We start from the raw sequence: 12,693 nt of genomic DNA, 5'->3' as shown, positions 1-12,693 counted from the left end.
ATGCATGGTTGTGTACTGTCAGGGAGATGCAGGCTTTTCTGACTCCAAGTTTTACAACGGCAACATTTGAGATGCAACCCTTCCGCTCAGCTGAACCTGCCAAACAACCTTCCCATGACTTCCAGCCAGCCCTGCCCTCGCCTTGCTAGGTAAGAAGGTTAGTATGTCACTGAATGCACTGCTGATACCGACAACTGTTGTTTCTCATAAATAGCATAAGCCAGATGTGAACTATTAGACAGCATTTGGGATTCAGATTCAAAAAGCTTTTGAGCTTCTTTTCATGCTGAAGGCAGAAATTGAAGATATTAATTGCACTGCTTATAGCTTCAGCCTCTTCATCTGAATGAGATGCTTTGTGATTTCCATAAACCCCAGGAGTATGATGCTTGAAGCTGAAATATATTTCCTGACAGATTGACAAATAGGGCAGATTTTTTTCTTATTATAGCTATTGGAACTGAAAACACTACCACATAGAGATGCCAAAAAAGACTCTTTTTATACATAAGGGTATTGTTTCCAGAAATGCTTTGATTTTCTCCATTAATATTCCTCCTTTTTGTCCCACACAGGGAAGTTATTTTTTTAACTGATTATATATTGCATAAAACCCAATGTAAGTCTTGAAACCACTGAGGATAGTTTGTATAATGAAAAAGGCTTCATTCTACCATTGTTCAATACTGAGATAAATCAAAAGTAATTTTAATACAGGCATGGTGTCTGATAGGTGCAAGAGAGATCAGAATTGCAGCCAGGTGTTTTTTCAAAGAAGTATTCTGGGAGATACCGACATTACTGTATTTTGGTTGTACACAAATGATTGATGGTAGAATCATATGCCATCTGTTCATGCTAATTATATGAAATGTTTGTAATAAAACCTAAAACTCAGCGTGTCTGTTAAACTCCTGAAATTCAGACCATTACTGTGGAAGATTTATTAAGGCGTATGAATTTTATCCTGGAAATTGGGATCCTGCCATGAAAGAATCTGGAACAAGATGACGCATTGTTCGTTGAATCAGAGTTTTAATGTGAGCAGTATTCTTGGTTTTGGGAGATAATTTTGTTTTGGGGCTCTGAGTATGAGTGAAACTCAAACCAAAATTCAGATGAGAGGAAGCAAGGGTGAACTTTTGCAGAAGAGAAACAAAAAAGAGCATCCTGGTAAGTCTCTTGACAACTTACTGTCAATTATCAGGGGCTTTACTCAAAGTAGGGTATGAATGGGTACGCCAGTGCATGGGTATCTGACAGAGTGTGTCAGAACAAAAGATGAAAGCTGTCAGCTGTCCCTTACCCTTTTCCTGAAACAGCATCTGACCATGAATCTCTCTTCCCAGAGGTGCAGCCCTTTTCTCCTATTATTGCAATGCAAAGAGACTGTCAATGCCTGTTAGACAGAGGGAGAAGAGGTTCCCAGCACAGTCACTGTACCAGGCAAGAAAGGCTCCCCTAAATAAGAGTGCAAATTTGTCAAGAAGAAGAGGACTGGGTTCAGGTAACATAACACCTGAATTTTGAATAACACCCTGTCCTATTTAAATTAGATTGGTGTCCTTTTCTGGGCAATTTCAAGGATACATAGGTGCTTAAGGACACCCTTGGTGTTGTTAGCCTCTTCCTGACGAGATGAGTAGAGGACCCTGCACACAGTGTAACCTCATCTCAGCGTCTTGCCACTGTGCCTTTTTGCTGCAATGGGCTGGGTTAAATCCCAGCAACAAAAAATGGAATAGATGGAAACACAAAATCATGGCTTGTATTCTTCTCAGCTGTGTGTGGGTGTAAGGGAAAGCAAGTATTACTGCCATTTATGAGATATCACAGACATATTCAAGTGTTTTGAATTTACACATTTCATTCTTTTATTGGAAAGCGGATACAAACCCTATCACTTTTGTCAGCTAATGAAGAAAAGTACTTGGGAGCAGCACTAATCCAATGAGACGGAAGGGCCATGCACTAAGGATCAGAAGATCGGGTTCTACTCACAGATCTGTGTTATCTGCCTTTTAGTCTTTTCCATCTTCACAGTGGAGATGATAATGCTTAACTGCCAACAGAAAATATTTTGTGATCTATAGCTGAAAAGCACTATGTAAGTCTAAATATTATTTCAGTATCTTCTTCCCACCCACTCAGTAAGTAAAATACGTGAGAGTTATGGAAAGTGATGTGATAATTATTATACAGAGGCTGAGCTTTGGAGTTGAAAGCATGTTATAGCTCATTATATATAATACCTCTCAGACACTATGCCAATGAGCTTGGTATAAAAACTCAATAGAACAGATACTTAGCAGGCTAAAATGGCCACAGATAGTGCAGCACGGTTGCAGTTTCCTTGAACGAGCAACATGCATAAACGTCGCAAGCTACTTTGGGTGCAAAGCTTCACAGCATACTTCAAGCTCCAATTACAACGCAATAAAGGATGCTCTACTCTCCAGAGCTCTGGGCGATGGAACGCATTTCACATCTGGGGAAGTTACAGACAAAATGCAGTGCATAAGGATGCTGGGTCCTCTCACTGCTGAGTTACCAGGAGGGCAAATAGTTAAACAACACTTTCTTTTTTTCAGGCTTTAAAACCAGCTTCTAATTTTCTATTTTTTTAAGATGCTTTATAATGCAATTAGAGAGCTCCTGGAGGCACTAATTGGATCATAAAGTGCCTTCTTCATGTTCCAGCTGAGGAGAGAGGAAAAAAGGATCACTTCACGTCCTCTTTGCACCTGCTAAGATGTTTGTGAGACACCTTACAATTAAATTATAAGCACCTAGAGGAGACTTTAAATTACATACTGTAGAGCTAGAACCTTGGGTCAGACAGGAGAATCCACAAGCTTACAAAAGCCTCATATCCACCTTCTGGCACTTTTCTACCTCCTGGGGTGGAAAAAGACCTTTGTTTTTCCAGTGCTCCGAGTTCTTAATATTCTCTCTCAAAACTATGGTCTAACTATATCCTAGGCTAACTGCAATTTCTTGCTGAGCATACAATATGTCTTTTCAATACTCTGGCCCAGGAGGGAACCTGACAGCAGGCATAACATGGATGGTTCTTATAATCACTAACAGCTCCTGGGTAGTCGTCTCTGAAATGGAACTGCCCAGCGGATGTGAGGAGGTGGAGACTGTGGAGCTTTTATCCTCCATGGAGGCTGGTATGAGGAAATGAGACAATTATGGTGCTACGTCTGGAAATTGTATTAGAACAGTGCAGGTTGCAGTGTCCATGCAGGTTGTAGTGCATGTCCCTAAGCAGATTGCTTAGGGACATGGTATAGTGGTGGTCTTGGTAGTGTTAGGTTTACGGTTGGACTCAATGATCTTAAAGGTCTTTTCCAACCTATATGATTCAGTGATTCTGTGATTCTGTGAACCCCAAAGCAGCGTAAGGGAGAGGAGAGCTGGGGACAGAGGCAAGCAGAGTTTCATGAGATTGCTGTGTTGCACTCTCATGTATTCTGCCTACCGTAGTGCAGGTGTCGGTCCCCTTCTATTGCTTCACAGTCTGCATGCAGATTTGATAGCGGTGGAAGCATAAGAAGGAGAGTGACCAGTCTGGCAAAGAGGCTCTTGGCTGTTCATGTTTCTGACTGCTGTATTAACCAGTATCAAAGCTGGATTTATATTTTATAGTCCTCTTTGGAAAAGGGTATCCAGAGACCGCTGAAATCAGTGTACTATGGGTTTTCGGTAGCAGGGCTGTAAATCAGACAGTATGGAACAAACTGGCTGCTGGGTCTCTAATCTCAGTATACAAATACACATAAACTCTGTCCAATCAAGTAACATACTATGCCTAACAGCCCAAAGGCCTAGAGAACAAAGTATCACCTACCATCAAGTCAGTCTGGTAGAGGTACAGTAACTGTACAACCATAAATTAATACCTGCTCCTGCATACAGAACTGAACTGGAACTTTTTGATATCTTGGACTATTTGGATATTTATCCATACATAGGGTTCCTGACTAGAATGTAGGTTTGACTTTAGTTCATAGAAACATTAAGGATACAGATACCTAAATAAATTTATGAGTTAGAGCCCTATTGAAATCAATCCTCTTTAGTCTCCTAAATGCATATGTGAACCCAGATCTTAGCTGCCCTTCTTCTGTCCAGGTAACGCCTGGACTTCTCCATGAAGATCGTCAACAGATTTTTGTTTCTCATGCAATTTTTGAGCTATGAAATTCTGTATGGAACGACAGTATAGAGCCCTCAATGTTAAGAGGCAAGAATGATGATTCTGTGGGCTACCTATCTGGACTAGATTTTGAACATGTGTAAAGTGAAAATCTCTAGCTGAAAGGAACTTCTGTTCCTTTCAGTCCTGCTCAATAACATACTTTGACATTTTGTTGGTTTGGTGGCTTTTTGTAGCTTTCTTCAAACTCATAAGACATCATGGTTGGTCTTATCCTTTCAATTTTCAACACACATTTTCCTCTCTTCTTATTAAGTAATACAAATATACTTTGCATAGTTTGATTTCACATATATAACATTCTGTAAAATTATGTTCACGTATTGTTTAACCTGGATCATCCTATTTCCCACATCCTGTGTATTTTTTTAAGATGGTTATTTAATTATGGTTTCTTCATGTTGACTGTTCTGCTAGTTATATAAATTTACAATATATCATTTATTCTCTTTCTCTATAGAGTGTTTTAATAAGAAACTGTATGCCTTAATGACAACATATAGTATTGCTTAATTTATTAAAAGTGGACTACATGCTCTACTCTACCCATTCTGATATGAGAATCAGTTGCTGTCTGTTAATTCATTTTGGTACCTCCAGGAATCCACTTATATCAATGGACTAACAGTGGTGTAAACTTTGAATCACTTCTGCACTTTTGTTGGGGAAAAAGCCACACCACAGATCCTGCTAAAGTCAGCTACTGTTTTCAGGCTGACTACACAGACAGACACATAAATACAAGGATGGTGGCCACTTCAAAATACAGCTAGCTCAGAAAAGCAGATACCAAACTATTCCTTTCCTGAAGGAATAGCTGAAGGAATAGCTGAAGACTACAAGCCAGTCTGTTCCAGCCTCCATTATGCAAAAACCTTTGGCTGCACCTTAAAACTTCAAAATAATAGTAAGATTGTTATTGTTTATTTCCTATTCTTTCCTAACTGTGATTCCTACTAAAAGGCCCCAAAAAGTTGAAAGCACTTAGGTTGATAGTATTCTGATACTGCTGTTTATCACAATTTAAATCAGTGTAAGCTCTCTGGGGCAGAAACCATTTTATAGTTCTCTGCTGGCAGTACGTTGTACACAGCGGGAATTGAAAGATGAGGATCCTAAGAGCTACTACCAAAAACTGTCATCGTAAGCATTCCAGCATTACTTAGGAAGAACCCTTCATAGCAGTTTCCAAAGCAATCAGAAGGAAAAAGTGTTGCCTTTTAAAATCTTGATCCATTTTCATACCTTATTTCTATGCTACTGCTTACACAATAAAGATTTTTAGCTTCCACATTCAAGAGATTGCAAATGACCTGTGAAATAAAATGAAGGTAATAATAGAATGAGATACATGACAATATCTATTTAATTTCTCTAGGATGCTGTAATGATGAAAACAATAAGTATTGGGGAATTATAATCAGCAGGGTATTCAAATAACCCTGGAGTGCTGTTGGGAGTAATTTTTGTTTAATGCTGCTTTTAAAGTTTTAGCAAAGCTTTTATGGGAGAAATATTTTAGTGAAATTTTCCTTTGCCCACCCACATTTTTCAGCTTGTCAGTCAAAACATGTAAAAGCTAGGAAGTTAGGGAAGAAAATACAGGCTATGTTTTCACTTCATTTTTGCATCAGCTTTAGTGAAAAAAACCCCCAACAAACCAAGAAATGAGTATTAAGAGTCAAACATAGAATGGCTGTCATTTTATACAACTAACTTTTGCTTGTAGGAAGAGAAGTGGAATAAGGGGAAACATGAGAAAGTTAGCGTCTCTAATTCTCTAAAATATCATGCACTGTGACTGGGTAGGAGGAAGAAATGCACCAGTAGAAAGTACTCAAGACTACAATAACCTTTGATGCGAAGTCGGACATGAAGATACATTTCAGTCCTGACATTCAGTACTAATGATCATACTTACCCAGCCATCAACATTTCTCAGTGGAAATCAGCAACCATCTCACCTATCATTAACCAGGTCTGTCTAAAACAGAAAAGTTATGCATAGGCTGCTTTGCTATGTTATAAAATGAAGGCAGAAAAGGCTGCAGCATGACTAGGAGAGATCAGGAGAATGCGTCTACTATGGGCCACGACAGTGTCATAACCTTTTGGCTTACATCCCACCCACTTTGCCCTGCAGTTAATTACATTAGCAAAACCAACAAAAATTGACACAGAACAATCGCTGCTCTACCCTCTGTCTGTTTCGGCGATTGTTTATTAGGAAATGTTTTCTTTGTGCTTTGCGATTTTTTTCATAAAGACTGAAAAACATCTGAACAGTTTGTCCTTTCCTGGAGTTGGAAGGAGTCTCTCTGCTGGATAAAGGCATCCCTTGTCACTCTATAAATTGCAACTCTTGTTTAGTTGAAGTCTATTACTTTGATTTTGGATCATAGAGGGCAGGCAAGAGACTGATGATTGAAGGAGATAGACAAGATTAGAGAAAAAAATCAATAAATGTATAAACAAAAAGAGGGTTTTAGGCTTTAATCAGGTGATTTATTGCACATTTTGTGCTTCCTTTTGCATTAAAGTTGTTAAAGTAGTTCTACACAACTGACTTCACTACACTTTGCTTTGTACAAGAGCAGAAGAATAAATATCTTGTGTAGCATATGAAAAGAAGAAGAAAGAATAGAAGAACTTGACCACAGGAGATGAACACAGCATCACAAAACTGAATGCATGTCCACAGAATGATTTCTTGCCTGTTGACTGGGGAGAGGTTTGAAAGCAAAATGCTATACTCCCTTGCAAAAACTGACTGCTTATACAGAAAGGCAGCCAAGAATGGTTTCAAGTTTAAATAGGACTTGTGGGCTGCAGCAGCCTTGGGATTCTATAAAGCTGAAGGGAAAGTATAATCTGCATTTCAATGGCAGGAAAGCAGATACAAGAACATCTGATGTCTTTAGACACTGGTGATCCATTTACTATATGCACATGTGTCTGTTAAGCATCCTTCCATAATATAGTCATAGAAGTAACCTTCTGGGTAACTTTGGTTGAGCATAGAAATACAGACCAATCCCAATGCACATGCCAGACCACATCTCCTGTTTTCGCACATGAAGTCTGATCCAAACTCACTTGAAATTCATGGTTATTCTTCCAGTGATTTCAGTGGACTTTGGGTATGGCTTGGAGAAAAAAAAAACAACCCAAACCAAACCAAAAACCCTCAGCATTTTGTGACTTAAAATCTGCTACAATCTGTTTGCGGAATTACATGAATTAAAGGCATCAGAACAGACTGCTCTCTGAGAAGTCACTGATTTCTATTGAGCTGGGTATGGGCAGGGTTGTAAGCAGTCCTGTGCTGCTGCTGAGTCTTTGCATGAGAAAATCCTCAGGAAGCAGAATGTATGCTGGGAATGCAAGGCAGTACAGCAATCCTGTCCTGACTTCCAGGACTTTTGAACCCTATTGGGTTCATTGGACGTATTTCCTACAGCCATGACTAATGGGATAGACTATAACTATCGCAGTACACTCCTAGATGTTATTGCGCATTGGAATGGGGCAGCTCTAAAGAGAGGGTTGAGCCAGATGGGCAACTTCTACTCTCCTGAGGAGTGAACCACAGCTTCTTATCACTACACATATTCTCCCACCTGAGAGAGCAGAAACAATGGACATTTATCTGGATCACCTAATTCTTTCAGAAATGTGTCTATCTTCAGTCCAAAAATCACTGCTGAGATAAACACATTCTTGCTAGATCCTGTGTCTTATTTTGTACCCTTCCTTTTGAAGCCCTGTTAATGACTGAATGCAGCCAGTATTATTTCACTAACATGTAGACTTGTATCATCATGTTAATGAAAGCAGTCTTTTGACCATTTTCTGTGGTACACTGTGGAGTAAAGCCAATTCCTAGGGGATAAGGAAATGCTCAGTCAAGTTCACAGCAGATGGGGCTTCTTCCTACATTTGTTATGCAACATTCATAAGTGATGATGGTTGTGAAGGTCCTCAGCGCCTTCCATTTTCAGAGTGTGATGTCCTTTCTGTCTCAGGTTTGATGTGAAGATCACAGCTCAGGCTACGTCCTTGCGCTGTGACTGCATGGTCCTTCTCATAGAGCTTTCTGCATGTCATATTGTGGAACGGGAATGGTTCATTATGTTGCCTGGAAAATTCATAATTAGACACATATCTTTTTGTAGCTAAGATATGCCAAGTTGCTTCTTATCTTGCATGCATTGCTTTTTCACAGGATTTCTCCTACAGCTAACTGGATCCAAAATGTTTTGAATAATGTGAGAAATTTTCCTTATACATCTGATCCATATTCTGGCCTATGATATCTTGTCTATTCGCCAGGCCTGGGTGGGTTATTTCTGTCATCCCTCATACAATATTCTCACTGATTCACCTTGTCTTCTTTCTCTCTGTTTGGGGCCCAGAGCAGGGGTTCCTTGAGCATTTAGCAGGATTACGTCAGGGTGGTAGTTAGATATGACTGATAACAGTTGTCTTTTGAAAGTCCCAGAGGCTGAGCATACAGCTGGAAGAAGATAATTTAAGCAGTCCAGTTCTCTGGGATCTTCACACCCCCAGCATTGTCCACCATCTGCTATGAAATTTTTCAGACCACAAAAAAACTGGGCATTAACTTTCCTTGCTGCAAGTTCAAACAAAGCTTACAAATCCTTCACCCAAAAAGGTAAAATATTCTCCTCCACTCACAGATAATGATTTTGTAGTCCAATGAAAAATAAGAAAACTGTGTAAATTGTACACAAATAAATATGGTTCTGCAGAGCTGTAATGGAGAATGGATCTGTCCAGCCACTCAAGCATTTGGCATGTAAATGGATTCCTGAATGTACCACACTTGGGCACACATGCCTGGTCAGTAGTACGGTGCCAAGAATGAAGAAGGCCTCTCTGTTCAGCCATTGCTCATTTGCATCTTCCTCCATCTTAGTAATTCAGGGGTTCAAGACAGCTGCACTGCCAGATCACTGAATATCTATGTGACTTTAATGGTCTTTCCCAGACTTGCTACAATTTTTTACTGCTAATAGGGACACCTAAACAGAGCAAAAGAAAAAAGGTTGATTTCCTGCAGATTGACTTCACAGGTTACCTTTCACTGAAGTCTGAATAAGGATAGTGCTTCAAGAAAAACACATGGTAGTCACGAAAAAGCATAGGCTTAGATTGACTTTTGTTTGAAAGAAAAGTTATGTTAATGAGGCTTTTGTTTTATGCAAAAAGCCAACTTTGCCAATTAAAAATTAATTAATGAATTAATAGGTTATATGAAACTTCCAGAAAACCAAACAAAATAATGGCCTTTAAGTTCAGTTTAATTCATTCAATTTTCTGTTTCAATTAGAATCCATTAGGAAAGTAATTGTCAATATTCATTCGCAGCATTTTTTTAAAGGTTCCCAGATTGCTTGGCTTACACCATCACTCTGCTGACCACAGCAGAGCTCCATCAGCATCAGACCTGCATAAATGAGTGAACAGTCTATGTATATGAGGCATATAAAGCTCTTGCACAGTATAGGAAACTAATGATTAGACTCTACCTTGCTTTAGACAAACTTCTGTTGTGGTTTAACTCGAGCCAGCAACTAAGCACCACACAGCCACTCGCTCACTCCCCCCTGGTGGGATGGGGGAGAGAATCAGAAGAGTAAAAGCAAGAAAACTCGTGGTTTGAGATAAAGACAGTTTAATAGGTAAGGCAAAAGCTGTGCACACAAGCAAAGCAAAACAAGGAATTCAATCGCTACTTCCCATCAGCAGGCAGGTGTTCACCCATCTCCAGGAAAGCAGGGCTCCAGCACATGTAACAGTTACTTGGGAAGACAAACGCCATCACTCTGAACGTCCCCCCTTTCCTTCTTCTTCCCCCAGCTTTACATGCTGAGCATGACATCATACGGTATGGAACAGCCCTTTGGTCAGTTGGGGTCAGCCGTCCCAGCCGTGTGCACCTGGCAGAGCATGGGAAGCTGAAAAGTCCTTGACTTAGTATAAGTGCTACTTAGCAACAATGCAAACATCCCTGTATTATCAACACTGTTTCCAGCACAAATCCAAAGCATAGCCCCATACTAGCTACTATAAAGAAAATTAACTCTATCCCAGCCAAAACCAGCACAACTTCACAGAAAAGGATCAGCCCAGTGTAAGATTATCTCCAAGTGGCATAAAGCTATTACAGCGTAGAGGGGCCTTGTATATCTAATGTATGATTAGATAAATTTCACACATATGTAATGTGCCCTAGTGATTTCTGTTCATTGCAATGGCCTGTTGAGGCAAGCTTTCCTGTGGAGAAGGCATGATGCAGTGTGGTGCTAGCCAGCATAAAGATGGTTTAGGGCTCTCTGAATCAGTTTGCCCCAGTGCAGTTTACCAACAGGGACAAACACAGCAGATAGCTGTGCCACACGTGAAGTCTCCTCCAAACCATAGAGGCTGACAGGCCTAGCCCAGTGCACCATACCTAGTATGGTTATAGAGACAGGTACAGCCTCGTTTCCCTTCTCAGCCTTGGCAGGTTTGTGCCTTGCCCAAAATCAGAATAAACTGAAATACTGTGAACTGTGACTTGTGGTAGTTATGCCTGGTCAACATCAAGCATTTACAGGAATATAGCTACACTGAGTTTGGTTCCCAAAACAGGTAACAGAAGCAAACACAGATAAGACCTAAGATCCTACAGCAGGCTGTAACATTATGCTCCCATTTCAAGAATTTGTCATTTTGCTTTTTCAGTTAAAATATAGAGAAATAAACATTAATGGCATGAATTTGATCCTAAATGAGTGCTGAGTGCTTCAGCCTGAACTCAAGTAAGTCCCCAACTCACTGACAACACAACATATCTTCTGTTGGAATTGTTTGCCTGGCTATGCAAATCGTTCTAGGAACAAACTGTTCCTAACTTAAGGTAAGTTGTGAAAAATCAAGCTTACCTCCTTTCTTCAACTGAACTACAGCTGGATGAGGAAAATAATTTTGGCTTATCTAAAACTGGACGAAGATGCAGATTTCAGTATTCATTCGGCATTTATTTCATTTTGTTTGCTAGTGAAGTCCAAAGGAGAAAGAACAAGACTTGATTTTTTGTGCCTGACTAGATTCTTCAGAAACCAAAACAAAATTATGCAACTGCATCACCAAAAAAAGTAAACCTGTAATGAGATGGTGGTAAGAGAGGATATGTAGTGGCTTTGCAGGTGTTCATTCTCAAAATGTTTGAAAGTTAGACTACATATTATCATAATACCTGGCAAGATGCAAAGAAACACATGATTACTGACACGCTTGACACAGAGAACTAGATTTGCTTGAGCTACGAAAAGAAGGGATTTTAGCTTCTCAGTATTTCAGGAAAGATTTCATTTCATTAGTGAGTAAAGTGGTGGGTTTTTTTTAATTGAGTGAATACAAACATGTAAATAAAAATACTGCCTCTATCAATTAATTTTTAAATTCATTCAATTTGAATGGGAATGACAGTGCTTTTGGGTTTGTGACAATGTTCCTGATTATCAATCATGACATAACTTTTAAAACATACATTCCTTCATACCTTGAATGGACACAATCCTTTAACATGCAAACCAAAGTATGTGTTACCTTAGAGGCTGTGTATTATACATCCAAGAAAAAAAAAAACCCAAACCATTGCCTATGCTTACTCAGGAACACTTGGGATATCAGACTAAATTTTCATTTGGGAATACCAACCTTCATGTAGAGTCCTAGAGTTAGCATGTGCAAATTTTGTAGAAGAGCATGTGGACAATTGAATAAGCTTACATAGGGATGGATAGATGATTTCCTATTATAACTGAAGACTAACATATATGTAGGTGGTACGTATAACTGCATCTATGTTACTTGAAACTTCTGACCCACTACAGTCTCTGAAGGAGTGAAAATACTGTGGGACACAGGCGAAGTATAACAGTAACAGGCATCTTTTGATAACCTTAGAGTTCTAATGAAAATTCCCTTTTATGCTGGAATCTCTGTGGCCAAATGTGATCAACACTGTAAAACATACCAACAGATAGTTCATGCTTGATAGGATAACAACCTAACTAAACAAGATAAATAGGAGAAAGAAGCACTTATTTCCAACTGTTAAATGAAGTACTAGAAGATTAAATTATTTGCTCATGACCACACAGTCTGGTGCAAGGCCATGGAATTGGACCTAGACCACCTGAGCTGTCTTGTGTCCATTGCCTTAAATAAAGGCATGTTTATATAACATATATAGCAATATACTTTGATAAAGTTTGCTTCTAGAGCTATGACTATCTCATACTGAAGAGCTAGGTATTTTGATTATCCAAATCACTTAAGGCTAAGAGAAGGTTTAGAGATAATTCTTCTTCAGCGGTATTATACTTTTCAGAATTAAATATTATCAAGAAAATAAAATCAAAGAAAAACATCTAATGTTTATGTAAGAAGCACCT

This window comes from Ciconia boyciana, chromosome 2 (assembly GCF_034638445.1).
Source record: "Ciconia boyciana chromosome 2, ASM3463844v1, whole genome shotgun sequence".
In the NCBI taxonomy this organism is placed as follows: domain Eukaryota; kingdom Metazoa; phylum Chordata; class Aves; order Ciconiiformes; family Ciconiidae; genus Ciconia; species Ciconia boyciana.
This window is presented reverse-complemented; position numbering follows the sequence as displayed.